The 6,396-nt window shown below is 37.8% G+C and overlaps 1 long non-coding RNA gene across 1 annotated transcript; it reads left to right on the forward strand.

Moving 5' to 3' along the window:
* On the forward strand, positions 1-3,120 carry LOC131006591 (uncharacterized). The gene is made up of 3 exons (XR_009095618.1): positions 1-317; positions 2,274-2,337; positions 2,877-3,120. It is a non-coding gene; the product is annotated as an uncharacterized LOC131006591 (long non-coding RNA).
* Positions 3,121-6,396: the final 3,276 nt, after the last annotated feature.

Consider the following 6,396-nt stretch of genomic DNA (forward strand, 5'->3'; position numbering starts at 1 on the left):
TCAAGGCATTAATGCCAAATATTCTATAAGATTCACAAATCTTCCAAAGATTAGCCAAATCCAAGCATATCTTGCAAAATCCTCTCTCACTCCTCACTCCCTCATTTTCGATCACCACCATCTCCCCTTCATCTCTCTACTTTCCACCATTTTCCTCCATTGATGCACCTTCGAAGCTTCACCAAAATATGTCAAACACATAAATCACCAACAAAATCCCACCTTAAACACCTTCCATCTCCTTAGATTCAAGAAGATCCATGGAGATTCAATCTTGAAGTTAGTAAGAGAAAATTTGATTTTTGGTGTAAACTTGGGTAAGTGATCTCTATATTCATAGATTAGACTTGTATGATGTTATATGTGAGTATATTTGAAGGATTGAAGCAAGAAAATCACCCCTCCCTATTTTCCATAATTTTCGAAAAAAAGGGTCTTCACCCCCTTCAAAAAAATTTTCTTTTTCTTTTCTTGATTTGGGGTGAAAGATGAGAATTATGTGATGTGTATTGATGTTTGATATATGTTGTGAAATATGTGTCATGAGATGTGAAACTTTGATGGAAGTTAGTTTACCCAAAAAAAGGGAACTTTTGAGTCAATGAGTTAAATGATGGATTGATGAGGTAAATGAGTCTATGAGATGTATATGATGATGATTGATGGAGTAATTTGAGTATATGATGTCAATTGGAGTTTTTGATGTGAGTTAGTTTACTAAAATTAGGGATATGTGTATATATGCCCTTATTGGTGAATTGATGGTTTATATGTGAGTTAAATGGGTTAAGATTAATAGATATATGATGAGATTAAAGATCCATGTGAATTCATAAAATGTCAAAGAGTTTAGTTTGGTAAAAATTGGGATTTTCTTGTCTATGTGTTTAATAAATGATTTGGCTTAAGATATGTGTAATTGAGCATGATGTTGGTGTTTTAATATGTTTGATTAAGTCTATTGGAAGCTAAGTAAAATTTTGACTTGAGTTAGTTTATGAGAGTTTTTGAGTTTTCATATTTTGAGAAGTCAATAATTGATAAAATGAGGTCTAATTTGCTTTATGACCATTTTGTGAAGTTGTCATGTTTTTGTTGAGAGTTTATGTGAATATATGAGTTTTTATTAAAGTTTGGTTGGTATGATTATAGGGGATTTATGTGTATAAAATGAGTTATATGAAGTATGAGGTCATTTTGAATGATTGAGTGTTTTTAAGCATGAAATTGAGAAGAGGATTTACTTGATACGTTGTAGAAACGTTTTCCTTGAGATTTGAGTTAAGATGTAAAAGAGGAGAGTTAATTTGAGTATGATGAGTATTTTAAATGTTTTTGAATGTTTTTTAGTGTTATATGTGTTTAAAATGAGCTTTGATTGGTTTTCTTTGAAGGAATGTTGAATTGAGCATTTAAGAGTTTGAGATGAGTTTTTGGTGATTTTTCGTAGGCTACGGACCTACTGTGAACGACGGGTTGTCGATGTCTAATGGCTTTGAAAATTTTACAGCATGTCTCTACATGTGTCTTGAGCATACCGGTAAAATTTCAAGTCATGTGGACTTGATTTACTATTTTTATAAAATGCAAAACCAAATCTGCACATTTCTACCGGGAATTTCAGAGAACAGGGGACAAAGTCATTCTTTTCAGTAGCTTCCTGTGTGATCTAGCTTTCCAAATTTTTATGGTAACAACCTTACTGTATGGGATAGAAATCCACCAAATTTGAGCTCAGTTTGACAATGTTTACTGTTTGTCAAAAATCAATGTTTCCGATTGCTCAAAACTGCCGAATATGGTAGACCGTGGTAAAAACGCCATATCTCCCAAACCACTTGGAGTTTCTGACTCTACTTTTTTTTAAATGAAACTAGACTCAAATACCTTTCTTTTGGTATGAGTCTGGAGTCCAGGAGATGTCGGAGTCAGAACGTGTTAAATTTTGAAGTTGAGTTAGTGGGAAAACAGAACATGATTTGTTGATGTTTGATTGTATTTTCTTATGTGCCTTATGTGTTTATGTTGCCTAAGTGTTTTAATGAGATTAGAAGAGTCTTATATGAGAGATAAATCGAGACTTAGAACCATGATTTTCTTGAAACCTATCCTTGGACTTAAGGATTTGAAACGAGTGAAGAAGTTTAGGTAGAGTCGATCAAGAGATAGAATATAAGATAGAGCATGAGTTAAGGCATGAGTTTTTGTCGTTGAGTTCTAATCGAGATTCATTTTATGACATGAACCTTCGATGATGACGATGATCCCTGAAGACACGAGCAGAGCAGGGAAGTAAGTAACTCCGCTTTGACGGGAGTTTTTGAGTAAGGTCTTCAGGTGGGCAATATTTTGAGTATAAATATATTATCCGAGCTTTCTAAAATGATTTGATGATATAATGATGTTATGAGCTTATCAAATGATTTGAGATAAATGATGTTTGAAAACTGTTTGACTTGCCAATTTTTGATGTTGAGCTTGTATGTTACCCTCTACTGATGAGATGAGACGAATTCGGGTCCTGGGCAGTTGATAGCTATCCTGCCAGGGCTAGTGTACACTGAGGTGACTGTGAGCTGTTGAGCGAATCGGCCGGTCACGGTACTTGAGAGGGAGGCCTACTTCTCAGTACCTTTGATGATGATGAGTTGTAGATGCGGTACATACATGATGATTACTTTGTCTGCAGACACTTATTTATGATGTTGATTATGAAAACTGCATGCACAGATTCTTTTAATGCTAACTTATTTCTGTGTATTGCTGAGATGTGGCAAGCTTCAAACTTATAGCTCTAAGAGCGCCTTTCTTGTTTTTCGGCGTTTGCCCACTGAGTATTATATACTCACGCCCTGCATGTATTTCTAAATGTGCAGACTAAGCGAGGAGCGAGATTGGTCTGGTGCTGGCGGGGAAATGTTGGAGGATGTATTTACTTTATCGTACTTCCATTTTGACGATAAAGTCTTGATGATTGATATACTTAAATTTTCTTTTGAAGTTAAGCAATGTACTCACGGTTATATGTCTTCATACATATAATCGGTTCGCCTTTTGCTGCGATACTCTGCATATTATGTTCCCTTACGAAAAATGAGCGATACCCGTTTTGTTTTTGTTCGTGAAATTCCTGATAATTAAAAAGTTATAACGACGTTGACGATTTTACCCTTGGGTTCATTTATAATGATTTCTTTAACACCTTTTGATGCGAGCTTCCGCTTGATGTTCGACCTATTCTTCTTATCTTTTATTCTTTTAAAAATAGTCGTATCGATACTCGTACCCCACTATCACTAGTGTCGGGTTTTCGGGCTGCGACACTGATTTATGATCCGTTTGCGGTCACGAACTCCTCTCGAGACGAACTACAACTTGTATTTCAATCAATTCTTCCAAATTCTGCTTCATTATTTCTGAAAATTCGTTCAAACACAAGCAAGTAACAAGTTCTTGACCATAAACCAATATAAGCTCAAATAAATCATCAAACACACAAAATCCTCATATCTAAACATCAAAAATGACACACCAAGAGGTAAAAATGCATGTTTATCAGTAGTTAGGATAGTGGGGTTATGCTGTCGAAATTTTGTTAGATTTCAAGTAATTTATTATATTTTAATTTTTTTTTTCAATTAGAATTTGCAAGAATGAGTGATAATCATATGTGGATGTACGCGAGATACAATGATCGTACTGCATTTGAAACGGGGCTTGAGTTTTTCCTTGAGTGGGCGAGAAATCAAACGGCGTACACAGATGGACAAGGTAACATTAGGTGCCCGTGTAAGAAGTGCAAGAATCAAGCGTATTTAGATGTACCTACGGTCAGAAAACATGTTAGTAGGCGTGGATTTGTCCTGAATTACACAAATTGGGTTTCTCACGGGGAAGCACCGCTGTATATGCCGAGAGAACATGTTATAATGGATGAGGATGATGGATTATACAATAACTACGAAAGGATGGTGCATGACCATGCTGGACTTAGTAATTATCAAGATCCTCCAAATCTGGAGAAGCCGCCCAATAATGACGCTCAACAGATTTATAACATGTTGGATGCAGCAGATACTCCATTGTACGCAGGATGTGACACGTACACACAATTAAGTTGGATGACTCAATTCATGAGCATAAAAGCTGAAAGCCACATGTCAGAGAGGACTTACAATCAGATATCTTCGATGATGAAAGCTGCTTTACCGCAGGGTAACAACTGTCCAGAAGACTTCTATAGTACGAAAAGAAATCTGCGTGGTTTGGGTTTGCCTGTAGAGAAGATTGATTGCTGTGTTAATAATTGCATGTTGTATTGGGGGGAAACTAGTGAGCTACATAATTGTATGTTCTGTGACCAATCACAATATAAGGAGAATTTGCGTGCATCTGGAAGTCGCCGAAAGAAACAGGTGCCCGCCAAACAGATGCACTATTTTCCCTTGACGCCCCGATTGTAGAGATTGTTTGCATCTCCTGCAACTGCTGAAAATATGCGGTGGCATGCGACCTCCACAGATGATGGGATAATGCGCCACCCGGCCGACTCTCCGGCATGGAAACACTTGAATTCAGTCTTTCCTGGATTCGCTGAGGAGATCAGAAATGTGAGATTGGGCCTCTCTACAGATGGTTTTGCCCCATTTGCACAATCAGGGCGTCAATATTCTTCTTGGCCAGTTATTGTCACGCCGTATAACTTGCCTCCGTGGTTGTGCATGAAAGTACAATTCATGTTCCTCACAGTCCTCGTGCCTGGGCCATCAAACCCAAAGATGAAGTTGGACGTGTTCTTATAGCCACTGATACAAGAGTTAAAATCTCTGTGGGAGGTTGGTGTGAACACTTACGACATATCGTTGAAGCAAAATTTCCAGATGCGAGCAGCTCTGATATGGACTATCAGTAATTTTCTAGCGTACGCTATGTTGTCTGGGTGGGGTACAACTGGGAAATTGGCATGTCCACACTGCATTGAGAATACAGAAGCATTCACTTTACCGATGAGTGGAAAACAATCGTGGTTTGATAATCATCGGAAGTTCTTACCTCCTAACCACGTGTTTAGGAGAAACAAAACTTCATTCTTGAAGAATAAGACCTGCAATGTTGGTCCACCAAAATAAAGATCAGGAATAGAAATCTTGAATCAAATTGAGGGGTTGGGCTTCGTGAAGGTTACCGAAGACTTCGATGGCAGGAACGCTCAACTCGCCAAATATCAACATGTAGGGTGGAAAAAGAAAAGCATGTTTTGGGATCTACCCTATTGGAGACATCTTTTGATTCGACATAATCTGGATGTCATCCACATTGAGAAAAATGTGTTTGATAACGTATTTAATACTGTCCTGAATGTGAAGGGGAAGACAAAAGATACAGAAAAATCCAGAGAAGAATTGAACACCTTCTGCAAGCGGAAAGAGTTGAAGAAAGTGGATGGAACCCGACAGTATCCGAAAGCATGTTATACGCTTGACAGGGAAGAGAAGAAGATCTTACTTCAATGGATCAAGAGTCTTAAGTTTCCCGATGGGTACGTGTCAAATATTAGTAGATGCGTTGACGTGAACGCCCTGAAGATGCACAACATGAAAAGTCACGACTGTCACGTGTTCATGCAAATCCTTCTGCCTGTTGCCTTTAAAGAACTTCTTCCTAAGAATGTTTGGGAGGCAATTACAGAGTTAAGTTTCTTCTTTAGAGAATTAACATCCCGCAACGTGGCCATATATGATATGGGAATACTTAGTGAGAAGATAGTTGTTACTCTTTGCAAACTTGAGCGTATCTTCCCTCATAGTTTATTTGATTCAATGGAGCACCTACCAGTTCATTTAGCAGATGAGGCACGATTGGCTGGTGCAGTGCAATATCGGTGGATGTATCCTTTTGAACGATATTTGAGGACATTAAAAAATCATATAAAAAACAAAGCCAAGGTTGAGGGGTCCATCTCCAATGCATACATACTTGCAGAAATGTCAACCTTCTCTTCTTTTTACTTTGAAGATCAAATATCTACAAAGTGGACAACTTTGCCTCGCAATATTGAGATGCCTGTTGCTGAAAATGATGATCCTCTTTGTCTCGCCATATTCAAACCTATTGGGTGTTCGCTTGGCCGAGGGCCGAAGAGATACATGGATGAGCGCGAATACATTGCTGCACACATGTATATTTTGAGCAATTGTGCAGAGGTTGCAGAGACATATAGCAAGTGAGTATTCTCGTTCAATTTATGTATAAGAAGTATTCATCATACATAGGTACTAACATATAACTTTTTCTTTGTATCTAAGGATCTTCGAGGAGGAAAAGCGATATGCAAATCCTTACATGACTGATGCAGAGTTTGAGGTCGCGTTTGACAACGAGTTTATTGTGTGGTTT

Source organism: Salvia miltiorrhiza, chromosome 1 (assembly GCF_028751815.1).
Source record: "Salvia miltiorrhiza cultivar Shanhuang (shh) chromosome 1, IMPLAD_Smil_shh, whole genome shotgun sequence".
Classification (NCBI taxonomy): domain Eukaryota; kingdom Viridiplantae; phylum Streptophyta; class Magnoliopsida; order Lamiales; family Lamiaceae; genus Salvia; species Salvia miltiorrhiza.